Here is an 11,416-nt window from a genome sequence, read left to right as displayed (position 1 = left end):
GGGGTGAGACTGCGTTACGAAAAACCCCGCTAGTGCGCCGGGTGACCGTGGGACCCTGGTGCGGGGGTGCTGCCGGCCTCCCCGGCCCACCCGAGGCAGGCTGTGCCCCGGGCCCTTCTGCCCACCCTGGGGGGACCGCAGCGCGCCCCGTCGGGGCTGAGCACGGAGGGAGGAGCCGGACTCAAGGCGCCTTCAGTTTGCAGGTTGGAGCCCCGCTGAGGTGGAAGCTGCTGGGCGGGAGAGCGTCGGCGGTGGCTTTGGGGTGCTTCTGATGGCCTAAGCAAGCAACGCAACTGGCAAAGTTTGGCGATACCACCCAGCTTTCAGTGCGGTTTTCAGGGGTGTCACTGTAAAGACAGGAGGATTTGTCTTCTGCTTGCTGGCAAGTTTCTGAAGGAGGAATGAGTTGAACGCCATCTTGTGAAGAATAGGTGGGCAAAGGGGCCAAGAGGAGCTGTCAGATGACTTGGCCTAAGGGACTTTTCCGTAGGATGTAATTTTGGTCCTAGTCACACACCCTTTTAATTTTCTGGTGATTGTTTTGATGCTGAGCAATCAGGGTCTCGTTTGCATTACTGCTCCTCTAGAGAAGTGCTGCTTGAAGTGCTTCGTTAACACTTGCTGGTTGATGGGTCTCTTTGAGATGACTTTTCTGCTGATTTGAATTTTGGCTGGAACATATCTATTTCTGTGCAGGAGAGAATTATTCGTTTGGAATTCCACCCAGCTTTTTATGATCTGTGATCAGAGGTGAACTTATGTATACATGCGTGTTTTCCTCCACACATTCAGTATTTGAAAGACTTCAGTTCTTTCTCACCTCTTTAGTAAGTGGAAAGGTTTTTATTGGTTCCGTGAGCAAGGTAGGGTTTTTTCTGTGAGAAAGCTAAGGGCTTGCTTTGAAAATCTGTCTGGAACAACTGGAGAAGGAGTGCGTGTATGTGTGTGTTCATGTGTGTACAATTGCTTTCTCATGTACACCTGTCAGGTACACTTCTGTGAGTTGACACACTTCCCAATTACAGAAGTGGTTAAAAAATATTCCCCTCTCATTATCTTCAGTGAATGTAGGTAGGACTGAAGTGTGCGATGTGATCCTACAGGCTGATCATTCTGAATGAGATTTCCCTGAGAGCTACAGAGGCTGGCGATATGGGAACTGTGGGGACAGTTTGGCCCTAATCCCCCTAATTCCCAATGGGAATTCACAGCCGGAGAGTGACAGGCACCCAAATACCTCCCGTGTCTTTGGATTTCTCTACCAGCTACACTGTAATTAACAGTCCAGAGCTCCCACTCTACAATACACCAAAGAGAGTCTTCACAAAAATTCATTGAGCTTTGGACCAAATTACGTCTTGCAAATAGCTATGTGTCTGCTGCATTTTCAGTATTTCTTGGAGGTGAAGTAAGTTACACAAGGAGAACAGTGAAACTCTTGTAAGGATGGCTCAGTTGAATTGTATGTTATCTTTTTTTACAGCCTGAGGAATGTTTGTAATGTACCTGGAGTCCACAAACCCTCCGTAATTAAATTTACATATTTATCCTTTTTTAATATATACTGGGAAATTGCTCTGAGGTTTATCAATATACTTAGTTTGGAGGAACAATTTAGCATTCATGAACAGAAGAGTCTCACTTAACATTTTGAAAGCAGAAAATATGTTTAGACTTTTAAGAAAAGTGTGCGTGAGTGAGGAGTGGAAATACCGAATGCAGCAATCTGTGGAAATGTACTGTGAAAGCTGTCCAGCTGTGCTGCAAAGTGCCTGATATTCCAGCGCTGTCATATTGGAATCCTGATTTTTGCATATCATGATCAGGTCTGTGTTCAGCATCTTAGTGAGATAATGCTTATTTATTACTATTTTGCTAGTACCCTTACTAAGCTGAAAATTTACTTCTTGTGCCTGTCTCTGATGAGGAGACAGAAACAGACAGAAACCCCTCAGAATTGCCAACAGTTCTTCCTTCAAGAGTAATCATTTTATGTGTTGTATTTGAAGCATTCAATCATTTGCCTGTCATTTACGTTTACATAATTTAATTTATAGTTGCTTTTATAGCAGTTGCAGAGGGAATTACTTAAAATCTGTAGACAACATATCTTAAGAATGTCATGTCTTTTTGGTGAAACCACCTGTGTGTATTCAAAGAAAACAAAACTCAAAATTCAGGAGGTTGTTTTTCTTACCTGAGTAGAGATTCTGTTTCAGACCACCAGACTGATGTGGGGAGATCTATGAATTCAGATTTGGAGCCTGAAATTGTCTGAATTTCAGATTCAGGGCTAATTCTGAGGCTTGAGGTTTGTATAATCTCAGTGACAGATTTGTCTGAATACTGGGCCTGAGAAGCAAGTTCATTGTTCATTAGTTCTTACTGTACACTTAGGGCATGTGGTGCGGTCATCTTCGCGGACCAGTGACTCAGAGGTGAGGTCTGGGCTCGTCTGCGCCTCCCCTGTCTCACTGCCCTTCTCTGGGAGACAGAGGGGCAAGAGAGTAGCAGCCTCATGTAGGTAACTGTGAAAGGAGGGACGTCTTGCGTCTTTTTGCTCCGCTGGCCTTACTGAGCCCAAAGCAGCTGAGCTAACAATATCAGCTTAAAAGACAACTTACTTCAAGTTCTTCTGCAGCCTTTAATAAAAGTTATATTGCTTTCAGTTTGTACAATCAAGTCAAAAATAAACCAGAAATATCCCTGAAATTTACTCACCCTGAAACAGGTTTCCAAAGGACAATTGCAAAGGGAGAGTTTAAGTCACACTTCATAGGACTCTCACAGAGCACCTATTTTTTATCATCACTTTGTCTCCAAGAGGTCACTGCGACAACACAACCAACCCAGTCATGAAGATAAGAGGCCGATGATGTGTAAATACTTACTCATTAGTCTGCAGGCCATAGGCTAATAGCTTGTACTCCTGGGCAATTCTTCAGCAGAACAGCTTTTTTCTTACAGGGGGAATAGAATTGTAAGTGATTTGAGCACTTGTGGTCTCAGGCATTGAGTTGCAGTGGCACACCATACTAAAGCAGAGATCTTTTAAGTACTCGGAGAGTATGCGCGAATGGGTTGCAACCTCTTTGAATACTTGTATTTTTCAGGTCTATGTGACCAGTATCTTTTTGTAATCTGTGGCTGGGGAATGTGATTCTGTGGGATTGAGTTTGCATAAATTTGCAGGTTGCAAGTACTTCTGTTTGTTGCTTAATGGGATGTCCGTCTGTCACCTCCTAAACAAATTCAGTGCTTCAGATATCTGTGAGACTGCCTGTGACTCTGAATCGCTTTTTTGCAGCAGCACGTGTGTGGGATGCTGAAATTGTTCCGGCCGTTTGTGAGGAAGATGTGAGAAGTGCCAGTCCTTAGACTGATAGATCCACCGATCACAAGGGGCTGTGAATGGCATGTATCCCTCCTTCAGCCAGCCATAGATTGTGTTTATCAAAGGCACCTAAATGCTGTTTCTGCATGAGGCGGCGCTGAACATTTTTGTGCTCCACCGAGAACTTTGTCCTTCATTCTCCTCCTCATGTAGGCATGGGGCTGGCCACTCATGCCGCCCACGCCAGGCCTTCAGAGAAACGGGGCCTTGGTGTTGCAGGCGGGGGGGCGTGGGAGCTGTCCGAGGTGGCTGAGGGGTCCTGGGACAGGGCGGATGAGGAACGGGGGGAATGCAGAACTGTAGGGGTCGGGGGCCAGGAAGTGGTGGTGGGAGGCAGCAGTGAAGTGATTGAGAGAGGGAGGGGTGGGTGAATGTCTCCAGAATGCCCGAATATCTGATTTTTGCACCTCTGACGTGAAGGGAGGTTTATTTGGACTCTGCAGGGTCAGACACCTTGCCTGTGCAGTTCTCTTGTTGGAAGATTGAGGCTAGCATCAGACCTCCTTTTCTCCCTGTGTTTAGAGCGAGACTGAAATATGCATGGTTCCTATCTGTAACACCAGCACTGCAGAAACTTTGAGTGGTGCAGCTAGAGCTTTTGGCCAGGATTTGATGAGCGCAGCAGCCACTGGAGCTTCTGTTTTGTGCTTTATGATATCAGCCCAGCAATCCATATGCCAAAAATTTATTCTCTTTAATTTTAATGAAAATTATTATTTTCTGTTACAGTATTCAGTATTAATATCTCCCTATGAGAGTATCTTTTGTTCACAGGTCTGTGTTTAAAACAAAAATTGTCAGGTGCGTTCACACCTGCAAACTGTAGCTAGAAAGGCTGCGAGGCTCCCTGTGCAATCGGATACAAGGGGACTTATCAGCTGCTTTTAAAAGCACTAGTTCCTTTAAAATTCACCCATGTCAGGGCAGTGTCACCACATGCTGGCATTACTGGAAGCCCACCAGTGCATTCTTCCAAGAATGAATGTGTCTCAGGGTGAAGACAACAACAGAATAATTAGCAACATATCACTCTGTTGATGGCCTCTCACCACATGGATGGCCACCCTCAGTCCAGGGAGCTCACCATACTCCTGAGGGTGGGAAGTTTATTTTGCAAATGTAGCCAGCAGCCTCTAAACCCCATAAACCTATAACATCTTTCAGTTTCTCTCAGTAGGTTGTTTCTGTCTCTGACAAGAGTAATTTAAAAATAGAAAGCCCATTCTGTATATGGAGTAAGGCTTCACTGTTTTTCAATTTCACCTCCCCGTACCTTTACCAAAAAGTGGCCTATTAGCTTAGGCTGTCCTCTGTACCATTTCTCTTTGCTTGCACAATGCAGTGTGAAGATTATAAACGGTGAAGCTGATTAATTGCCTATTAAAATACTCTAGCAAAAAACAGAGTTCTTTTCTTCACAGCAGGGAAGAAACTTAAGGGAAATATACTAAAGCAAAGGAATTATTACCCTGTCCGTTTCTGATAAGTATAGTTGTAAAGCAAACATCTCATTCCTTTCTTGAATTCTGAAGCATTTTATTAATTTGGAATTTATAACAAGTGCAGAACAGACATCCTGAATCAACTGTGGTAGTATGGAAATTTAACAGAAGACTCTGATTTCTTTCTGGTGTGATTCAGAGCAGCATAGGTGATACTTGTGACTTCCTATGCCTCTTTAGACAGTTGTGATGCTTATCTGTTTATTGTGACACTGCATACAACTCAATACAGGATAGGATCTGTTCAGAAATGTGTGAAACCCAACAATTCTGACAGAATGGCTAAGTTTAATTTTAAAGACAGAAAGTAAAATGCAGCATGGCCGACAGTTTCATCTGAGAGTTTCATGTACTACTCAGGATCAAAAATGCTCTGAGCCAGAAACTCAACCAACAAAAGAAACCAAAGATGACTGAAGTTAAACACGGTGCCTTTTTTGCTCTTGAGCTGTTTTGAAGGAAAGAAAACCCAATTTTTATTTGTTCTTCTGGCATGTAAAGTGTTTTCCTGCTGTCCCTGTATTTTGTGTCTTGTTTTAACATACAGCCTGGGTTTCTGTCACTAGAGTGGAACTTTTAAATAAAGGGAGCTTTGGAAGGAGTGAGCCTAAGGTCGATTTATACTCTACAAAGCCCTAAAGCTACCAAAGTCAATTAAATACTTCATTTCATTTGGAACAATAGCAACAATACCATTACCAGCATAATATTTACTGTTTCCAATTTCCCAATATTATTTAAGGGAAAATACTACAGTCTAATAAATTTTTTTTTGTTTCCTCTTTACATCTTAGCAAAGCATAAAGACACTTTCTTATTATACACCCCAGCAAATAGATAATGTTTAGGTTTAGACTACTCACAAACACCACTTGCACTCTTTGCAAATCTATTTATTTTTCTGTCTATTATTGTCCCACGTATTGCACATTCCATGGGAACCTGATAGCATGCCAGAAGATTAAATGTGCCATGCGATAACAATTTCTATGGATATAATCTAAGTATTTTCACAATATGTTGCGAAACAGCCATTTCTTGGTCCTTTCATGCTTTTGGAACCACAAACAACCTGGCCTTGCTTAATCTGAACTAATTTTCTAGGTCATATATCTGATTTCTCAATGCTTTGATGTCTCCATTAGTTTCAGAATAATGATGTTTCTGCACGTTTCTGCATGTCACTCTCTGTCTCTCTTTACTTTCCACCAAATTGCCTTTCCAGCTGCTTATCTCAATTTATTACAGTCAGAATCATTCCACTGCCCTTCCAGCAAAGGGATACCTAGAACAGTATGTCCTGTTTACTGGCCTTTCATCACAGTTTAAAACAGAAGCTGTTAACAAGGGCCAGAGTCTGGCAGATACTCCCAATTAATAGCCTTTCACCTTTCTTATACTTTGACAAACATTTTGTTTCTTGTGTGTTTAAGGGGCCTTAAATGAAAATATATTTTTCCTGATGTGCTCTATTGTGCTAATATCTCTTGGGCTATACAGGATGTACAAAGATGCTCATACATCTTTGGGATAGCAAGCAAATTTTGTGGAAAGAGAACAGAAGATCAGTGAGCTTTTACAAGAAAGGGTGCGAAGCTCTTAATTTTTTGAGAGGCATTGGAATGGTGCCATTGGTGTTGTGATATGTTAGGCCATGTAAGCAGAATGTTAGACACTAGGAATACCAGAACTGGGGGCATGACAGTATCTGAAATGAGTGACAAAAAGGGTCCAAATCAAAGCACTATTTTATAAAATTGAGTGGATTTGGAGACATGGAGGAAGCAACAAGACCTGTACATGTCTGGATGACTACAGAGCAGAGAGATCATAGTTAAAGGCAGCACCCAAGACGGTAGGGTGAAGGAGAATGGTAGTGGGTTTAAGAGTGACAGCTGAAAGGGATCATGAGGAGAATCTGCAAAAGAACGAGGGCAAGTTACTGTTGTCATATTGCATTTCAATTGTACTGTAAAACACAGGAATGTGATAATCCAGGAGGTATCTTTCTGTCTCATATCTTGTCTACTGCTGCTTCGGGTTACACCATATTGTATAAACTTCTGTAACATACCATGCTCTGCCTTAAAGCTGGATAGGCTTCTTGGTGCTGCACGTCCTCCTGGGAAGCTATATTGATCAGTCTGATTGTTGAAAGCCTTGCAACTTCTAGTCTAAATGTATTCAGGTTCAGTAAGCATCCGTTTGTTAAAACATTGCTCTTCCTATGCTATTCAACCATTTTCTATATTTCTACCCCACTCATCCCTGTTGGACCAACTAAGCTCTTTAATCTCCTTTCAGAAGGTAGGCTCCTCATTTTTTTCATGCCTCTACAGTCCTTCTTTGGATGTGTTCCAGTTTGAATTCACTTTTCCTGAAGTCTGGATGAGTTTCACACAGTATTCCCCAACAGAACAGGTGCTTTCACTAGGACACATCCTAATTCATGAGGAAATGTAGTTTGTGTAGCTGCTGGTGAAGGAACTTTAGTTTTCCTCACATTACTTGTGTAATTTATGACACAATCTTTATAATATGGTGTTTATTATGTTAGGGTTGTAAGTACTGTACTTAACTTCACATAGCCAATGAGTCACTGACTTTGTTGAAAAGCTGTGAAAGAGGCAAATTGTATCTCTGATACAACTTAATTTATCTTAACAGAGTTAAGGACTAACCAAGGAATGAATCCTTCACAACAGCGCTCTGTGTTTTTTCTGCATGTGAGTGGACTGGTCTTATAGGTGGGTTCTGTATGGCAGTTCTCGCTAGTGTACTGAAGTACATATATAGATGAAGCACAATTGTAAAGTTTTTTTCTTTCCTTCAACTGTATTCTTTTATCATGGCTTTCTCAGGTAGAAGTTGCATCTGCATACTGAAAATACTTGGAAGATACCTACACATTAGTCTACAGTATATTTAGATATGTGATATAAATGAGAGGAAACTAAGAGTCCAATAGGAGAGACTGTTAATTATCAAATTGCCTTAGCCATCTGCACACTGCTGTTCTGGGGCAACACTGGTTCAGCATTCAGCAGAACTGTGGTCACTCATCCCCACAGGAGAATGGCCATTATTTCCCTTTTCCTGGGTGAATGAAATAACTGCTCATGGTCTGAGTAAGGGTGGAGTGGGTTGTATGCATTGCAGAGAGGCCGCTCTGTGTTATCAGTGACTGCTACAGGCTCCTCTGTTTTATCAGCCCTGCTACAGGCTCTCACCGCGCAGAAAGCATCAGAAGTTACGTGGCTTTGCTGGTTGCAGCGGCCTTCGCATCTGCTGTAAGTGGAGTACCCCACACTGGGGAAGCTGGTTTTTACCCCTCTGGCCAGTGCTCCACCTTGCCTTCATTCCTGGACGTCCATCACAGGAAGTCACTGCCCACCCAAACTTTCCTCACACTGCAGTCAAATGACAGTGTGTCATTTGTGTGAAGGAATTTACAACTGCTTCACCCTCAACAGGTTAATTGGAGAGAGGACACAGAGGGTCTCACTACGTCGGGGAATGAGCACACCTTCCTCCAATACATTCCTACTAAATATTTTTCAGTAGACCAAGATCTGACTTGGGAACTTTCTTCTTCTGGAAGATTTCTGAGAGGACTTTTCTTCACATATCTTTGTAAGCAAGCTGGTAGTCTGGACCACACCAGCATCCTGAGAGTTAAGATCAGTTGCCATGCAGTTATGCCCCAGAGGCTCAAAATTCTACCTCTGGAGTTGCCTGCAGTTTTCTAAGAATCTTGTTTTTCCAGTGTGTTTATTAGAAGGAATATTGGTTGACAAGTAGAATGTAATACAAAATGCGTAACATTAGAAAATATTATAAATAATCGAAAGAGAGCTGAATTCATTAGCTGAAATAATAAATTTATAAGTATTATTATAAGTAAGATTTTATTCTACACCCTCTAGTTTAGTGTTCCATAGTTGGCACTGTGTATTTCTTTGTAGTTAAGAGGCAGCCAGTGATATTACAGAAACTCTAGAGAGCAGAAAAAAAATGGATTTTATAACATATTACAAAAGGATTCAGACGGTATCACAGACTGCAAGAATCTTGCCTGCCTGTGCTGCAATTTGACATGTTTATATTGAATGTTTTGTATTGTGTTTCAAATCAAGTCAGTGAACTTCGTTTGCCAGTCTTTTCAGTCCCATGCATCATCTGCTGTAAAGATAATCCAATTAAGACCCAGCAATGTGATAGCAGTAATTGTATTTTACTCTGTCACGTGAATAGCATATCACGTGAAATTAAGAAGAGCTTAATCACTTTGTTAATAGTACAATCCATGTTACTGCAGTACAATTAAATAATATTAGGTTTGAACCATGAGACATGCCTGCATTTTTTCTTCTTGCAATGCCACATCAAAGTAAAATTTCTATAATTCCTGCAATGTCTATCAGTATCAGCCAGAATCACTAACTGTGCTGCAGTAAAATGGAGTTTCTACATGCTGGAATTATGTGAAAACAGGAAAAAATGAATACAACTTTTTTCGGAGAGGGACATAGTGTAATTCAGAACAGATCATTTTCAGATTATTTGTTCTCCAGAAATATACACTGAGTTTCTTTTCTATTGTCTTTATGGTTCATTCCTAAGGTTCATTCCCATAGTAAAGCCAGTGGGAGCTGGAGGCAATATGCTGTTTCTACAGTGTCCTGCACACCAGTGGAATGGGAACTCCCTGCCAATTAACACCACGCATCCCATATCGGTGGTGTCATCCATGTGTGCAAAAAACATGTTAGGGAGTCCTACCTGTTAGGTACGAATTTTATCTGGTTTATATTCTTGTTCGGTGAGAAATAAGGCCAGGCATGTCTTTGTGTGAACTTCAGTTATTTCTTTCTAAATCATGACTTGTTTTACCTGTGAGTGAAGGTAAAGAAAGTAAAGGTGCATAGTATCATGCTACCTTGTTATCACACATAGAACCAGGTTCTGAAGAGCATCTAACCCACAATGGTAATGACGTAAAGCAAGTAGCTACATTCACTACTGAACGGATTCAGCTACTCAGGGGTTCTGAGCTTTCAAATTCAAGATCTGGATTGTGTTGACCCCAGAAAATTATACCAAAAAGGCTTCAGGGTTTAACCATCACTCCCAGAAAAATTGTAAATAGCCTCCTCATTTGGTTGCTCAGGTGACTGCTGAGAGGACAGCACATTTTTACAAGTTTACAATAGCTGTACGACAATCTGTGACACTCCCTATGTGTGCTAATATAGATGAGCCCAGAGATTACAGAATTTGTTTGAACAGGGTGTGTGTTTCTTTTCTTACTTATTTTCAAGTCTGTGTCGTGAACTGCAGTGCAGTTCTTGAAGAAAAATGTAGTAGTCCTATAGTTGCTCCCATGCAAATAATTTGCATTTTTTCCTTAGACAACATTTTAGAAGCAATAGCAATATGCAAAAATACTCTAGATGTAGAGCAGAATGTGATAAATGAGTGTTCACCAGATACCCAAATGTCACAGAGTTAGCTTTGCAGATATGCAGAACCTACAACACAGTGGTCTCCCAAGACACATTTTATGTAATTTCTGTGGTTCACTCAATGCACACACCTACACAGGCCAGACTGGTTCTGCCAGCTTATTACACACAGCCATCACCTCCTAGGCCCTGGAAAGCCTCAGGCTTGTCAGATGTGATGGATCAAGTGCTACCTGCAGTGCAGCCAGTTGCAGGTGCTATCCCCTTGCAGTACTTCCTGCTCCCTGTTCCCTGGGTAACACAACAAAAAATGGTCATCCCATACAGAGGAAGCATGTATTCCCTATAGGTTTTTCTGCTGGGACTGCCTGAAAGATGGGTGCCCAACAGATTTCTCTTGGCATGCTCATTTTCAGTGATTTTTCTTCCGCTCATTTTTACCGCTCTTGTTCTTCTCACCCTCACTTCTCTTAGTCTGTATTTACAGCCATTTACATTGAAGGATTTTCTGTCTCCTACCGAGCTTGTAAAGAGACTATGTACTACATGGGAGAGTAGTGCCAAGGAGCCAAGGCATGTGCTCTTTCATATGGGTTCAGACACAAGAAGTGTCCTGTGGGCTCTTCATGTGTTGCAAGCCCAGGGACCCAGACTTTTGTTTTTCTGTGTCAGTGGCTGCTGGGACAGCAAATGTAGATGCCAAGCTATACAGCATGTGCTGTGCTGTACAGCATGTGCTGTACTATACACAATTGCGAGGAGATAAACTGAAGGCATGGGACTGTATTGGTTTTTCCACCTTCATTCTTCCCTTCTGCCCAGAGTGGCAGAAATCTGGACCTTGAGTGGTACGTGCCATTGAGCTGTAAGTAGAGAGTTGCTCTTGTGGTAAAAATCATAACCTAACTTAGCCATGTGGGCAAGAAGGAAAAGGACTGGGGTGGAAAAGAAAGAAAAACAGTTTAGCACGGACAAGAAGAAAGGTGGAGTGGTTGAAACTGAGGGAAGAGGAAGAGGGCAAGCAGGAAAAGCGATGTTTTGCTCTTTAAAAAAAA

This window comes from Egretta garzetta, unplaced genomic scaffold (assembly GCF_000687185.1).
Source record: "Egretta garzetta isolate BGI_Z169 unplaced genomic scaffold, ASM68718v1 scaffold963, whole genome shotgun sequence".
Lineage (NCBI taxonomy): Eukaryota > Metazoa > Chordata > Aves > Pelecaniformes > Ardeidae > Egretta > Egretta garzetta.
Note: the sequence above shows the minus strand (reverse complement) of the source record.